Source organism: Oncorhynchus mykiss, chromosome 4, assembly GCF_013265735.2.
Source record: "Oncorhynchus mykiss isolate Arlee chromosome 4, USDA_OmykA_1.1, whole genome shotgun sequence".
Taxonomy (NCBI): domain Eukaryota; kingdom Metazoa; phylum Chordata; class Actinopteri; order Salmoniformes; family Salmonidae; genus Oncorhynchus; species Oncorhynchus mykiss.
Window position 1 is genome coordinate 29,406,048 of NC_048568.1, and position 17,307 is coordinate 29,423,354.

General features: G+C 40.3%; 1 protein-coding gene and 1 long non-coding RNA gene across 4 annotated transcripts in view; one reads left to right on the plus strand and one right to left on the minus strand.

Moving 5' to 3' along the window:
• Positions 1-5,047: 5,047 nt before the first annotated feature.
• LOC110521074 lies at positions 5,048-16,185 on the minus strand. 2 transcript variants are annotated; one of them, XR_005051517.1, is made up of 4 exons: positions 16,060-16,185; positions 8,299-8,455; positions 5,937-6,180; positions 5,048-5,606 (listed from the first exon to the last, which is right to left on the minus strand). It is a non-coding gene; the product is annotated as an uncharacterized LOC110521074 (long non-coding RNA). The 2 variants fall into 2 exon arrangements; XR_005051516.1 differs by lacking the exon at positions 8,299-8,455 and having other exon boundaries at positions 16,060-16,182.
• A 61-nt stretch (positions 16,186-16,246) lies between these two features.
• LOC110522452 (bromo adjacent homology domain-containing 1 protein) overlaps positions 16,247-17,307 on the plus strand; it is a 39,089-nt gene continuing 38,028 nt past the window's right edge. For both annotated transcript variants that reach the window (XM_021600854.2, XM_036976070.1), the window contains exon 1: positions 16,247-16,646. The gene's annotated coding sequence lies outside the window, so the exon portion shown is untranslated. The remainder of the gene's footprint in view (positions 16,647-17,307) is intronic.

Sequence of the window (17,307 nt, forward strand, 5' to 3'; positions counted from 1 at the left end):
CAGCCTGTGCTATTATTTTCCCATGTTAAAGTTGTTACATTGTTGCAGCCAAACTGCAATGTCAGAAAGTTCCAAATGTAGCCAAATACAATGTTACAGTAGGCTAGGCAAGTGTGATAGAAATTATGCGATTTGTAAAATAGCCTAGTTATTAAAAGTCAATATTGACCATCCAGTCTATCAATCATGTCCATGGTTACTGCTGTGAAATATAAAAGCTCACAGCGCAAATTGTTACAACTTAAACCACCCAAACTGTTAGCCACAATTGTAGCCCTATGTAAACGCGTTAGTCTGCATGGTTTATGCCCCGTATTTTTATATCAGTACCATATAGGACATTTTGTTAATGTTATTTCAGCGCGAGTGACAATTGTTCATATTTTGTGTTCAATTTGTAACTTCTGTCCTATAAATGGCCAAATTCCCTATGCTCTTATATGCGCCATTGTTGTCATTTTTTCGCACTGGAATAACATCAGCAACGTGATTTCTGACTCCTCAGCCCACCTCGGGGGGAGAGTGAAGGACAAGGAGCCCAGATACAGGACTCCAGGGCCAGCAGAGTATTGCAACCTATTGCCGCCTTCGACAGGCTGTGAGGGCCGCAACAATTTTCTTTCTAGGTTAGAACACTAAAATGAATTAGAGACAAAATCCTGCCACAAACATCTACATCCTGTCATCCTAAAGTAAATAGCCGGCAAACACTTTTCGGGCTATTTTGTGAATGCTTCGAATAGTCAATCGTTTATAACATTTCGAGTGTCGGTATAAGCATGCTTAAACACTTCCCTAATGATGTTCCGTTGTCTCGCTGTTTCTACCCAGTCAGGAGTTAGACTCACATACAGGCCTCACCCGCACGTTTGATTAATGTTTTAAAAGACAAAAACGACATTTCAGATCTACGAAATATCTAAATAATATTTCCATCTAAATTATATCGTGAATGAGTAATCATGAGAAGCAAAAACGAATGAGTGGTCTTATAATAGTGGCGACGTGTGTATGGCATAAATCTCACAACAACAATAACAGCATCAAGACGCATTTGGGAAATACAAGTAGACTAGGCTAGTCTATTCTATTGTAATTCGGCATTGAACTAATTACATTTGTCAATTGAAATCCATCGTTCATGATTATCAATCAATAATCATCACTACTATTGATGATTAATCACTGATTATTTCAACAGGATTTGACCAGTTATTTTGAGTTAAAACGAGTCTGAAGCCGACATAGGTTTTTTTTTGTTAATTAAAATTCCCTGTCTGACAATAGATCTTATATGACTGTGATGTGGTTTAGATTATCATGTTGAGTTGAACACCTATTGTGAGTGGAGTGAGAAATGAGATGACTTGAGCCTTTACCATTTCTGCACATTGCAACCTGTAACTATTGACAGATCAATGAATCTAAATCACTCTATTCCTTATTTATTTGAGATGCAATTCAATACCAGTTAAAATTGCTTAGAATGTAACAACATGCATGTCAAATATTTATATTTACACAATGAGTATGGTCAGTTGTTCCTCCAAGTGTGCTACTGATCAGATTTGGTTTCAAACAAACATATAAATGTGTTACTAGTAAGCTATCCTCTTACAAACATTTTGACCCTGGTTTCCACACAAACAAATTGAAAGATCCATTTCCTAAATACTTTGAAAATGTTTTAGAGAAGTATAGAATATTCCCTATTCCATACAGTTATTGTACTCCTAACACACCATGGTGGATAGTTCCCAGTATGATTTTATGTGACAACTTAAAATACACAAAATGTTGCACCAGGCAATAGATACATATACCAAACCTGTTGAGGTTACATAAACAAAAAGTCAAGACTTATTTTCATTGTTGTCAAGTGTCATGGGCACATTCAATCATAGACAGAGTTCAATGATATATATACAGTTGAAGTCAGAAGTTTACATACACTTAGGTTGGAGTCATTAAAACTCATTTTTCAACCACTCCATACATTTCTTGTTAAGAAACTATAGTTTTGGCAAGTCGGTTAGGACATCTACTTTGTGCATGACACAAGTCACTTTTCTAACAATTGTTTACAGACAGATTATTTCACTTATAATTCACTGTATCACAATTCCAGTGAGTCAGAAGTTTACATACACGAAGTTGACTGTGCTTATAAACAGTTTGAAATTATGTCATGGCTTTAGAAGCTTCTGATAGGCTAATTGACATCATTTGAGTCAATTGGAGGTATACCTGTGGATGTATTTCAAGGCCTACCTTCAAACTCAGTGCCTCTTTGCTTGACATCATGGGAAAATAAAAACAAATCAGCTAAATTGTGGACCTCCACAAGTCTGGTTCATCCTTGGGAGAAATTTCCAAACGCCTGAAGGTACCACGTTCATCTGTACAAACAATAGTATGCAAGTATAAACACCATGGGGCCACGCAGCCGTTATACCGCTCAGGAAGGAGACGCGTTCTGTCTCCTAGAGATTAACGTACTTTGGTGCGAAAGGTACAAATCAATCCCAGAACAACAGGAAAGGACCTTGTGAAGATGCTGGAGGAAACAGGTACAAAAGTATCTATATCCACAGTAAAACGAGTCCTATATCGACATAACCTGAAAGGCCGCTCAACAAGGAAGAAGCCACTGCTCCAAAACCTCCATAAAAAAAGCCAGACTACGGTTTGCAGCTGCACATGGGGACAAAGAGTGTACCTATGGAGAAATGTCCTCTGGTCTGATGAAACAAAAATAGAACTGTTTGGCCACAATGACCATCGTTATGTTTGGAGGAAAAAGGGGGAGGCTTGCCAGCCGAAGAACACCATCCCAACCATGAAGCACAGGGGTGGCAGCATCATGTTGTGGGCGTGTTTTGCTGCAGGAAGGGCTGGAGCCCTTCACAAAATAGATAGCTGCATGAGGAAGGAAAATTATGTGGATATATTCAAGCAACATATCTAGACATCAGTCAGGAAGTTAACGCTTAGATCTTCCAAATGGACAATGACACCAAGCATACTTCCAAAGTTGTGGCAAAATGGCTTAAGGACAACAAAGTCAAGGTATTGGAGTGGCCATCACAAAGCCCTGACCTCAACCCTATAGAACATTTGTGGGCAAAACTGAAAAAGCGTGTGCGAGCAAGGAGGGCTACATACCTGACTCAGTTACACCAGCTCTGTCAGGAGGAATGGGCCAAAATTAATCAAATTTATGGTGGGAAACTTGTGGAAGACTACCCGAAACGTTTGACCCAAGTTAAACAATTTAAAGGCAATGCTACCAAATACTAATTAAGTGTATGTAAACTTCTGACCCACTAGGAATGTGATGAATGAAATAAAAGCTGAAATAAATCATTCTCTCTACTATTATTCTGACATTTCACATTCTTAAAATAAAGTGGTGATCCTAACTGACCTAAGACAATTAATTTTTACTAGGATTAAATGTCAGGAATTGCAAAAAACAGAATTGAAATGTATTTGGATGAGGTGTATGTAAACTTAAGACTGTACACACACACACACACACACACACACACACACACACACACACAGTACCAGTCAAAAGTTTGGACACACCTACTCATTCAAGGGTTTTTATTTATTTTCACTATTTTCTACATTGTAGAATAATAGTGGAGACATCAAAACTAAGAATAACACATACAGAATCATGTAGTAACAAAAAAAAATTGTTAAACAAATCAAAATATATTTTAGATTCTTCAAAGTAGCCACCCTTTGCCTTGATGATAGCTTTGCACACTCTTGGCATTCTCTCAACCAACTTCATGAGGAATGCTTTTCCAGCAGTTTTGAAAGAGTTCTCACATATGCGGAGTACTTGTTGGCTGCTTTTCTTTCACTCTGTGGTCCAACTCATCCCAAACCATCTCAATTGGGTTGAGGTCAGATGATTGTGGAGGCCAGGTCATCTGATGCAGCACTCCATCACTCTCCTTCTTGGTCAAATAGCCCTTACACAGGAGGTGCTTTGCTGGTGACACTGCCTGTGATTTATTCAAGGATGTTTGTTTTGGGTCATTGTTCTTTTGGAGAAAAAAAATGATAGTCCCACTAAGCGCAAACCAGATGGGATGACGTATCACTGCAGAATGCTGTTGTAGCCATGCTGGTTAAGTGTGCCTTGAATAAATCACAGGCAGTGTCACCAGCAAAGCACCTCCACACCATCACACCTCCTCCTCCATGCTTCACACATGCGGAGATCATCCGTTCACTCTGCGTCTCAAAAGACACAGCGGTTTGAACCAAAAATCTCCAATTTGGATTCATCAGACCAAAAGACAGATTTCCACTCGTCTAATGTCCATTGCTCGTGTTTCTTGACCCAAGCAAGTCTCTTCTTCTTATTGTTGTCCTTTAGTAGTTGTTTCTTTGTAGCAATTTGACCATGGAGGCCTGATTCATGCAGTCTCCTCTGAACAGTTGATGTTGAGATGTGTCTGTTACTTGAACTCTGCAAACCATTTATTTGGGCTGCCATTTCTGAGGCTGGTAACTCTAATGAACTTATCCTCTGCCGCAGAGGTAACTCTGGGTCTTCCTTTCCTGTGGCAGTCCTCGTGAGAGCCAGTTTCATCAAAGCGCTTGATGATTTTTGCAACAGCACTTTAAGACATTTTAAAAGTTCTTGAAAGTTTCCGGATTGACTGATCTTCATGTCTTAAATTAACGGACTGTCGTTTCTCTGCTTATTTCAGCTGTTCTTGCAATATTATGGACATATATCTTCTGTATACCACCCCTACCTCACAACACAATTGATTGGCTCAAATGCATTAAGAAGGAAATACATTTCACAAATTCACTTTTAAGGCACACCTGTTAATTGAAATACATTCAATGTAACTACCTCATGAAGCTGGTTGAGAGAATGCCAAGAGTTTGCAAAGCTTTCATCAAGGCAAAGGGTGGCTATTTGAAGAATCTCAAATATAAAATACATTTTGATTTGTTTAACACTTTTGGTTACTACATTATTCCATATGTTTTATTTAATAGTTTTGATGTCTTCACTATTATTCCACAATGTAGAAAATAGTACAAAATAAAGAAAAACCCTGGAATCAGTAGGATTTCTAAAACTTTTGACCGGTAGTTTACCTCTAAAAACCGTGCTTTGACTTCTTAAAATTACTTCAGAGAAAATAGAGAATCACCTACATCTAACACAGAGGGTTTATAAATATACCACAATTACTTTGTTACATGTTTCAGAGAAGAGGTTATTCCCTTATCCCATAATCATACTGCACAGAAAATTGCTTACACCTGACACCTAAGGCCTAAAAATGATTTCTTCCATTACTTCTTAAAGTGTTTCACAGAAAACAGGTTACTCCCAATCCCATACACATAAGGGCTGATTGTGGTATAGGACGTTGTGATGAAGAACTCCACCTCGGTCCAAAAGGGGATCCATTCCGCCTGGAACACCCCCATGGCAGCCAGGATGCCCACTGTGTTCCTTTCGATCCCTAGGTAGAGACCTTCTTCCTGGGAGGCTGCTCCACTGGCGCCCCTGCTGCACTCAGCGCTGGCACCACCACCCTCCTCTGAACCAGCAGCACCTGGTTCACCAACATTTTAGTCATTCAGTAAAACTTCTATACATAATGAGTTATAATACGGTAGGTATGTTCAACTAATGTTGTTGACAATGTGTCTGTCAACTGGACAACCCTAAGCAAACAAGTGGTCACAGACAGAGCATTGCCACTATCCACAGATCTAGAATCCGATCACTCCACCCTCAAAAATAACCTTATTAACTATTAGAGGGATGTGGTTAGGGGCAACCTCTACCGACTCCAAGGTGGTTACAGACCTTTACAATGAGACAGCTGGTGACGATGACGATGAATAGAGGCAGCAGGTTGCAGAGCAGGATGAAAATATACCTCAAGACACAGTTAATGGTCGGGCAGTTCTCCTTGGGACACTGGATGAAGTCTGGAGGGCAGCCTCCGTCTTGCGTATAGTTATCCATATGACCATCTACGTTCATGAGATAGGTAGGAGCTTCCAGGAACATGGCTAGCATCACACACATCCCACTCACAGCCCAGGCCAACCAGATGTTGTCTGGTACCAGAAGATGCTGATGAGGAATGTGAAGAGGATGCTGCCGATTTCGCCGAACACCTACATTCCAAACAAATAGATCAATACATTATCAGATTATACAATTATATCAGCTGCTGTCAACTTGTTTCTGACAGGAATGATTTATAAGTACATTTGTACTTATGAGACTGTGTAAATTCCGCCTGACCATTGCACAAACTCATATAACCCTCCACACTGTAACACAACAAAAAGCACTGTCAATAGCCTACCACTGAGCCAGAAAAGCAATTTCGAGATCCAGGGTGACAGTATTTCTAGGTCTTGGGAAGGCAGTAGCACTTTAGCCATCCACTGCTACATACAGTGCCTTGCGAAAGTATTCGGCCCCATTGAACTTTGCGACCTTTTGCCACATTTCAGGCTTCAAACATAAAGATATAAAACTGTATTTTTTTTGTGAAGAATCAACAACAAGTGGGACACAATCATGAAGTGGAACGACATTTATTGGATATTTCAAACTTTTTTAACAAATCAAAAACTGAAAAATTGGGCGTGCAAAATTATTCAGCCCCCTTAAGTTAATACTTTGTAGCACCACCTTTTGCTGCGATTACAGCTGTAAGTCGCTTGTGGTATGTCTCTATCAGTTTTGCACATCAAGAGACTGAATTTTTTTCCCATTCCTCCTTGCAAAACAGCTCGAGCTCAGTGAGGTTGGATGGAGAGCATTTGTGAACAGCAGTTTTCAGTTCTTTCCACAGATTCTCGATTGGATTCAGGTCTGGACTTTGACTTGGCCATTCTAACACCTGGATATGTTTATTTTTGAACCATTCCATTGTAGATTTTGCTTTATGTTTTGGATCATCGTCTTGTTGGAAGACAAATCTCCGTCCCAGTCTCAGGTCTTTTGCAGACTCCATCAGGTTTTCTTCCAGAATGGTCCTGTATTTGGCTCCATCCATCTTCCCATCAATTTTAACCATCTTCCCTGTCCCTGCTGAAGAAAAGCAGGCCCAAACCATGATGCTGCCACCACCATGTTTGACAGTGGGGATGGTGTGTTCAGCTGTGTTGCTTTTACGTCAAACATAATGTTTTGCATTGTTGCCAAAAAGTTCAATTTTGGTTTCATCTGACCAGAGCACCTTCTTCCACATGTTTGGTGTGTCTCCCAGGTGGCTTTTGGCAAACTTTAAACTACACTTTTTATGGATATCATTAAGAAATGGCTTTCTTCTTTCTTCTTCCATAAAGGCCAGATTTGTGCAATATACGACTGATTGTTGTCCTATGGACAGAGTCTCCCACCTCAGCTGTAGATCTCTGCAGTTCATCCAGAGTGATCATGGGCCTCTTGGCTGCATCTTTGATCAGTCTTCTCCTTGTATGAGCTGAAAGTTTAGAGGGACGGCCAGGTCTTGGTAGATTTGCAGTGGTCTGATACTCCTTCCATTTCAATATTATCGCTTGCACAGTGCTCCTTGGGATGTTTAAAGCTTGGGAAATATTTTTGTATCCAAATCCGGCTTTAAACTTCTTCACAACAGTATCTCGGACCTGCCTGGTGTGTTCCTTGTTCTTCATGATGCTCTCTGCGCTTTTAACGGACCTCTGAGACTATCACAGTGCAGGTGCATTTATACGGAGACTTGATTACACACAGGTGGATTGTATTTATCATCATTAGTAATTTAGGTCAACATTGGATCATTCAGAGATCCTCACTGAACTTCTGGAGAGAGTTTGCTGCACCGAAAGTAAAGGGGCTGAATAATTTTGCACGCCCAATTTTTCCGTTTTTGATTTGTTAAAAAAGTTTGAAATATCCAATAAATGTTGTTCCACTTCATGATTGTGTCCCACTTGTTGTTGATTCTTCACAAAAAAATACAGTTTTATATCTCTATGTTTGAAGCCTGAAATGTGGCAAAAGGTCGCAAAGTTCAAGGGGGCCGAATACTTTCGCAAGGCACTGTATACTGTACTCTACTTTACTCTCACCATGAAGAACTTGAGCGTCCGGCAGGACAAGGGGGTGAGGACAGATACAGAACATGATGATGTTGCAGATGTTTACGACAAGGAGCTCTTACAGGTTGGAGGCAGCGAGGCTCAGGAGAAACACCTCAAAGGTTTTCAGATGGGAGATCTGGTTCTTTATTAAAGACAGGATCAGGACTACATTACCCATAATGCCCAAGATGGTAATCTGTTGGAAACTTGGCCAATGTGCTTCTAAGAACCCCTTGCCTTGGCAAGCCAGAAGAAGATGGACTGCCTCTCGAGCCTGGTGCCTCTGCAGGTTTTTCCTTGCCACTGTCGCCTCTGCTTGCTTGTTGGGAATCTATAGGCTCAGATTATTTGCAAAAATAAATATACACATCAAATTTGATTGATTGAAGAACCATTGTTCTGTCCTTCTCCACACACCAATACACTTCTTGTGCGTGTGTGTGTGTGTGTGAGCTTATAGTTGATCTGTTCTCCATTTCTTTCTACTTTTCCGCCTCAGTGACCTCAAGCTCTGTTGTCATGCCTTCAAAGGCATCTGAACCCAGACTGCTGATTGGTTGAGCTCATTAGGTGACAAGGAAGCAGAGGATGCTGGAAAAGCGGAGGCCTGGGACTGGGAGTCTCTTAAATTGCACCTTGGAGCTTCGTTTGGACAGCCTCAACTTTCAACATTTATACCACTGCATGGCACAAATAAATTAGCTGGCATAATTAAATTGGGTTGTTGCGGAAGGCAGTAGAGGTTGATTTCTACCCATTGAACTCAACTCACACAATCTTCCTCTGAGTTATTACTTCCATTGCAAACATGTGTCACCTAAAATCACATGGAAGCAAAAAATCAGTACCTCTAAGAATTTAATTTAATTCAATTCTGACGATCATAATATGGGTTTAATTCAGACATAGGATGTAAAAGTGCCTAAACAAAACCTCTCCTCCCACTTAGAATTACTCCGAAGTCAGACAAGTTCCATATAAGGCCCTTCCTGTAAGGACAACAAATAGAAAATTGGTTACATTTCTAGGTTGTCAGCGGTTACACAGTGTGGATTAGTAGAGAGATTAACAGGAAATGGAGCGAGAGCATAAAATGTAGGTACAATTATAATTAGTACAGCATACAGGTATTTGGTGCACGTAAAACACACCTATTTCAAAATCACTGAATGTTCACTCATCCTTTCACACTCTTCCGCGTTCCTCTCATCAATCTTTCAATCCCTCAGACTCTCACCCTTTCTATCTCACCATCTCTTTTTATTCTTTCCTTTAATACCTCATGCTCACTCCCTCAAGTCTTTGTCCTCAATCTCTCATCCCTTCATTCCATCTCCCTGTCCTAATTCTCATTCCCTTACTTTCACTCTCTTACTGTAATACTCTCTCCATCTTTCACTCCTCTAACCCCTCACCCTCTCTATCTCATCTCTTCACCCCCTCTCTCATTTCTCTTGTTTCTAAGGAAGCCTTCATGAAGCAAGACACACTCAGCAAAATAGGACAGCGAGTAAAGATGTGGGGATTGATTTTCAGTGGATAGTACAGAGTGCGGAAATCTGTAATAACACAATATCACTACACTGGTGGATTGTGAGGGAGGAGTGTAAAATCGTGATGAAAAGCTTTTGCCAATTTCAGCAGGCAGTCTATGATTCACAGGTAGACAGTGTTATTTCACGGCACATCTCTTTTTCTCCATCAGCACTGACAAGTCTGTCTTTAACACTTACCCGGTCTCATTTGAGATCTGCAAAGGGGAGTGAACGAGAGCAGAAGGGAAGGGTCAATTTACTAGAATGAGATTGAGATGCAGTCAGACCAGAGAGAGAGAAAAAGAGAGAAAGCGAGAGAGAGAGAGAGAGAGAGAGAGAGAGTGCCTAGTGGTTATGAGTGTGGACAAGGGCCAAGGAGAGGAAACAATTTGTGGATTGAGATGCATAAAGAGAGTGAGCGAGTGCCTGGTGGTGAGGACAGGAGATGATGGGAGGAATGCCTGCTGTAATTTCTGTATTTTGAAAGTTATAAACTGTATCTTGAATACTTGATTTCTGTCATGCAAAGCATTTTGGGACTATATCAACAATGGACTAATCCCAAACAAATACCAAAAGATAGTTTTTTGGTGGAGTTTTCCTTTAAGTGGCCTTAAAATATAACTGAGGAAAAGAAGACAAGGAAAGGAAACCACTTTAGACTATTGAGATGTATCCCCAGCAATCCAGAATGGTAAGTGAGTGTCTGCTGGTGCGTGAGTGAAGAGATAAAATGTCCTCAGCCCTGCTGTTCTAACACCATAGCACATTAGATCATGTCCCATCTTGTCTGTTTGTTCCAACAGTCTCCAAACGAGGTCTCCAGCTACCACCACACAGCCTTGTTTAAACCCGTTACTTCTCCTCTACTCTCTTACAAACAGACCCACTTCCCTCCTGCATCAGCTTTTAATCATCAATTGTATTATGTGTCTACTGTGGAAACCATGTCAAAATGGAATAGAAATGTTTATCCTGAAATGGACAATAACGCTTTGGAACATTGAATTCCCCCTTCGTCCTCCAAGTGTGTGCTTTTATTTTATCTGAATAAAACTGGTTGCTTCCAAGGGGCTTTTAATGCCTTCAAATACAGTACCTCAAACAAGAATCATAAAGACGAGTCATTCGTTGCGTAATAGAGACTACTATGCTATGCTTCTTGTGCCCTCGCTGTTGGCCATTTGCCATTATCTTTTTTGACCTAAACAGGACAAAATGGCCACTTGACTGACCGCCACATATAGTAAGTGTTCTAACAGTAGCACGCCAGACTGCATGGGCCAAAAATCTGAACATGCTCCAGTGGCTTTACCTAATGCTGCTGTTAGAACTGAATGTTTTAATAGAGATATGATATGGCTTCATACAAATTCTACAAAGGATTTTGGTTAGCTTTTTACAGTGCCTTCAGAGAGTATGAAAACCCTTGACTTTTCCCACATTTAGTTGTGTTACAAAGTGGGATTAAAATGGATTTAATTGTCAGTTTTTTTGTCAACAATCTACAAAAAATACTCTGTCAAAGTGGAAGAAAAAGTATTACATTTGCAAAATGTATGAAAAATACAACATATCATAAAACATAACATAATATATCTTGATTAGATAAGTATTCACTCCATCAATATGTTAGAATCACATTTGGCAGAGATTACAGCTGTGAGTTTTTCTGGGTAAGAAAGACTTTTCCACACCTGGATTGTGCAACATTTGCCCATGATTCTTTTAAAATGTCTTCAAGCTCTGTCAAATTGGTTGATGATCATTGCTAGACAACCATTTGCAGGTCTTGATATAGAGTTTCAAGAAAAACTGTAACTCTGCCACTCAGGAACATTTACTGTCTTCATGCTAAGTAACTCCAGTGTAGATTTAGCCTTGCGTTTTAGATTTTGCCTGTGCTTAGTTTCATTTAGTTTATTTATTTTTTATCCTGAAAAGCTCCCCAGTCCTTGATGATTACAAGCATACCTATAACATGATGCAGCCACCACTATGCTTGAAAATATTGAGAGTGGTACTCAGTATTGTGTTGTATTGGATTTGCTCCAAACATAACACTTTGTATTCAGGCCAAAACGTGAATTGCTCTGCCACCTTTTTTTCAGTATTACTTCAGTGCCTTGTTGCAAACAGGATGCATGTTTTGGAATATTTTGTATTCTGTAAAGGCCTCCTTCTTTTCACTCTGTCAATTATGTTAGTATTGTGGAGTAACTAAAATGTTGTTGATCGATCCTCAGTTCTCTCCTATCACAGCAATTAAATTCAGTAACTGATTTAAAGTCACAATTGGCCTCATGGTGAAATCCCTGAGCTGTTTCCAACTGAGTTAGGAAGGACACCTGTATCTTTTTAGTGACTGGGTGTATTGATACACCATCCAAAGTATAGTTAATAATTTCACCATGCTCAAAGGGATATTCAATGTCTACTTTTACATTTGTATCCATCTACCAATAGGTGACTTTCTTTGCGAGGCATTGCAAAACCTCCCTGGTCTTTGTGTTTGAAATTCACTGCTCGACTGAGGGATCTTACAAATAATTGTATGTTAGTGGTACAGAGATGAGGTAGTCATTGAAAAATCATGCTAAACACTATTATTGCACACAGAGTGAGTCAATGCAACGTATTGTCCGACTTGTTAAGCAAATGTTTACTCCTGAATTTATTTAGGCTTGCCATAACAAAGGGGTTAAATACTTATTGACTCAAGAAATTTCGGATTTACATTTTTTATTAATTTGTCAAATAAAAAAAAACTGACATTATGGGGTATTGTGTGTAGGCCAGTGACAAACATCTAAATTTAATCAAATTTAAATTCAGGCTGTAACACAACAACATTTGGTGTGAATGCTTTCTGAAGGCACTGTATGTATAAAGTCATCGTGGAATGCTATGCCACCAGAGATTACTAAGGCAAAAAGCAAGTTTAGCTTTAAAAAAAAACATTGGCCCAAGGCAACTTCCTTGAGGGATACCGTAAACACAATTTTCACTATCAGTTTACGAAGAACAGGCAGCAAACTGATTGGGTGGCTGTTTGATCCAGGAAAGGGTGCTTTACTATTTTTAGGAAGTGGAATTACTTTAGCTTCCTTCCACACCTGTAGACATACACACTCCTTTAGGCTTTGGTTAAAGACATGGCAAATAGGGGTGGCAATACCGTCTACTACCATTCTCAATAGTTTCCCATCTAGGTTGTCTATACTTGTTGGTAAATCATTGGATTTGATTAATTCATTTGCAATTGCATCTTTGAGAACTACAATTTAGTATCTATTTGAAATGTTATGGTTATTTTTCAAAAACGTATTTGGTTGCAAATGGAACTGGGGCCATGTATATAATTGTAAGGCTACTCATTTTGAATCCACAGGTGGCACCTTGTGTGACCATAAAAGCCTGTGTGCGATTGGACAAAGTAATATAATTTGGTTGCAAAAGTCACTGGCCTGCCATACAGCATATAAATATAATTAGTATTGTGACACATAATTGCCATGATAATTGGAATTACAATGGAATGTTAAGTCAATAAGCATTATGAGTAATTAAGTCATTTTCCATCATATGCATTGTGACATTGTTGTTGCTCTGGTTACCAAGATAAAAAAATAAAAACGGACAAATAAACAAAAATACAAAACATAGTGGAATATAAAGTGGCCTATGGCATGTATCCGGACAATGCACTTCTTATGAGCCTTAGATAAAGAAAATCAACCATTACAGATGGTAAATAATTGGAAATGTATCATTTGATTCCCTCAAAAATATGTTGATCTGTTAAGTTTTTTGGTCTCTGAATATGATGCTAATATTCTTAAATCTGGAGCATTTAAAAAAACTCCCATATTTCATGTGGGATCATGGCACTTGAATTTGAAAGAAAAAGTAACGTTTCTAATCAATTTTCCCCCTCTCCAGTGTGGGGCGAGTAATCTACCAGTTTACGTTTGTGGCTTATGTTTTTGGCCTAGTGCTTATTTGACTCATTATGAACATGACTTTATTCGTAGGATTTGATTTCCTGTGTTTTGTATAATATTGTACAAAAGTGGAAAACAATAGATCAGCGTTATTTCCTGATAGTTGCTGGTTGAAAATACAATCTACACAGGACCTTCTAATCAGCAGGTTTGGCATGGTTTAAGTGGGATATGCAGTTGTTGATATAGGAGTGGAAACCTTTTCACTCCAACACCTGTTTTGCAGAGTCATACAGTTTGGTCATTGAGGTTTTTACCAAAGCATTATGATGCATCCACTATGATGCATTTAAATGACATCACATAATGACATGGAAGCAGATGGAATTGTGGGTAATGTAGACATTCTACAGTTTCCAAATTGGCCTACAAAGGCCTACATCATATGCATTGTGACATTGTTGTTGCTCCGGGTAAAGAGGATACCGAAAACACGAAAAAATGGAAAATAAACCAACATGAAAAACACAGCAGAATATAAAGTGACCAGGGGCATGTCACTGTGTAACGAAGACAAGGTCTTCTCGGGTCCAAAAGTTGGTTCGAACAGACCCGAGGACAATCAGACCCGGATATGAACGGACCCGATATTTTTTATTAAATGGGGACCCAAACCCGAATGGACCGGAGGACAACCAGACCTAGACCCAACCCGTACCCTAATTGGTCCGTTGTCTAGATCAAAACCGATTGGACCCGAGTGACAAAAAAATTGTGTTTATCAACCAAGTTGCTCTTCTGATAAACAAATAGGTCTTTATATGTGTGCTAGGCCTTCTATAAGTCAGTAAATTCACCTTATTAGAAAATAAATATGCTATAGGCTATGCAGAGCCGTGGTCAGGTCCATTCGAGTCCACTCAGGTCTATCAGCTTAGGTTACATAGACCTGATGACAATAGAACAGGACCCGATCCAGACCTGAGGGAAAAGTTTGAGTTTTGGACTCAAACCCAATGGGGTCCGGGTCGGGTCCTGGGTAATTAGATCCCACCAGGACCCGTGAAAAGCTCTACTCCACAGCTAGCTGGAAATGTTGCCAATGTAGCGGCTGAATTGGATCCTTTTCCATAGCTCAACTGGTTAGTATGTTGTCAAGGAGGGCAGTCACCTGTTTTAGTGAGGGAGAGGGCACTGGGTTTGAACTGTGGTACAGACCGTTTACCCCGAGTTGTATTCGTGGAGAGGGAGGAAGCTAATATGGCTAAGCTAGCACTGATATTGATTTCATTCTATAATATAGAATGCATCATAACTCCAACTATTAAATCAAATGCTGCTGGAGAGTAACACATTTAGGCTACAGTCTCACACTCCTTACTGCTAGGGAAAGAAAGCATTTTCTTGTATTCAGGGAGGTTTGTGCCACTTTGCTGAGTTAAGGGTCACTAATGATTTTTCAATACCCAATCTTGATTTAGGTGATTAGGGTTGGTTAGGGGTGGTTGAAAACCATGGCAACCAATGCATTTCACATTCTCACATTCTGCAACAACAGTTGCTGACTAAGGGCGCTCAACACCCGTTGAATATGGCGGGTGTTGTAAAAATCGGCAAAAAAGCTTAATTAAATTGTGGCCGGCAGCACAGTTAGTCACCAACGCTCTGGATAACATGAAAACGTATAAACAGCTCTGCTAGGGCGAGTAAAATGGTCAGAGTGAGGAGTTCTCTCGTTAATATCTGGAAATAGCTAGCAAGCTAGTTAACTTTAGCCAGTTAGCTTGGGTGCTTGACTGCCATTGTGAGAAACGCTCTGAATTTACGAACGTCCAGAGCTCACTCTGAGCGCTCTCTGGCACTCCAGATTGAATTTACGAACGCACCCAATATCAAAGGCAATATTAGAGCGAAGTCCAGCCTCTATTTGCCTCAAAAAGGATTGTGAAGACAATTGAGTAGGTAGCCGTGCATGAATGAACTAATTGAAATGCTGTTGGGCCATTTACTATGTCGTCTGCAGTGGTAGTCTCCAGATCTCATATACAAAGATGCTCAGATCCGTGGTTATTTAGGCCTGGGATTCCTCAAATATGCTAAATAATAGAAACATTTGCAGGAGGATAGCCTGTGTTCGAGTGTCTCCACCTGTTAATTTTGTGGTAGCCTTGTCTAAAATGGATGCATGTTCATGAACTCAAGTTTAGGCTATGCTAAATAAAAAGTTGCATCCTGGAGGAAGGACCCGTAAAGGCCCAATACCCCCTATATTGCTGTTGAAAGATTGCCGACCAAGCGCTGGATGCCCCTTTTAAAAGCATCTCCATGTTGACCTCAAATGTGATCGGACACACACCCCTCCTGGGTGATGCTGTTATGTAAAATACGCTACACTGCCAAAAAATTTATATATATATTTTTTTACATGCAAAGAAAACAGTTCTGAGATGTTTTACCTGCTTTGAAGCCCGGGTCTGCTGAGGATTGGTACACTTTTCACAGCCAGTGCAACAGAGTAGCTTAGCTACAGCACTTGGGTTTCTGGCGAGCAGCCTTATTTGTCACTGGTGCGCAACTGAAACTGCCACACAGTGCAGTTAGGTTGTACAGTGCATAACGGATAAAGCGACGTGTATCTCTACACTTTAGCCCGCCCCAATCAACGGTATCAACTCGTGTGTGGAAATAGGTCCGTGTTTGAGTTGATGTAGCTAACACTAGGGAGTACCTTTCGGCGAATAGGATGATGCTTGGAGTTGTTTACTTCTTTCGTCGATTGTTTTTGGGGGGTCCTCGAAAAGAGTGTGGAAATGCTAGAGGAAGCCACATCTAATTCGGCGACATTGACGTTCGCTGAGACAAGCACTTCAAGTAAAGAGCAGAATCCAGCAGCCCCAGCATCGGACAACTAGCTAGCTAGATTGTTCGTAGTTGTTAGCTATCCACCTCTGTTAAACAACACGGTGTCCTGGAGAGTATTATACCAAGATTGCAGATTGTTAGCGTGCAAATTAGGACAGGAGTGCCACGGAGACCCATACGGGTGAGTAGCTTGCGTTGCTGCTTCTTTTCTCATGGGTTCGTTCGTGGAGTAGCTAGGTAGCTAGCTAGCTAGATAATGCCACTAAACTAGCCCACACTATTTCTCTGTTCTTCCAGTGATGGCGATTGCGTTTGCTGTGTTTGTTTCGAGTCGTGTGTGTGTGTGCATTAATGAGTCAAGTAGCCATGAAAATAGGAAATTGTTTAGGGGAGTGGTACTTGGCTGTGCTGCTAGCCTAAAAGCGTGCGCGATGTATAGTGGTCATCCACTCCAGCCCGTGTATGCTACTGCAGTGGTTCCCAACCTTTTTCGGTTACTGTACCACCATCTGAACTTTGCTCTGCTCGGAGTACCCCTGAAGTAACCACTCATGTGCATTTTACCAGTAAGTCTATGGTCTCATGAGTCTACTCAAGTACCCCCTGTGGATAGGCCAAGTACCCCCAGGAGTCCTAGTACCCCCTGGTTGGAGACCACTATGCTACTGTGTCACTGCTACTCGTGCTAGCCAAGAAGTGAGCAAGCATTCGGAGCAATAGAGTCGATGTTGTGATTCAAAAGCGTGCAATTAGTTCTGAAATCTGGTGTAGTTACCAATAAATTGATGTTTCGCCTTCAATAAATACAACAATTAGGCAATGTTACAGCCTAATATATTATT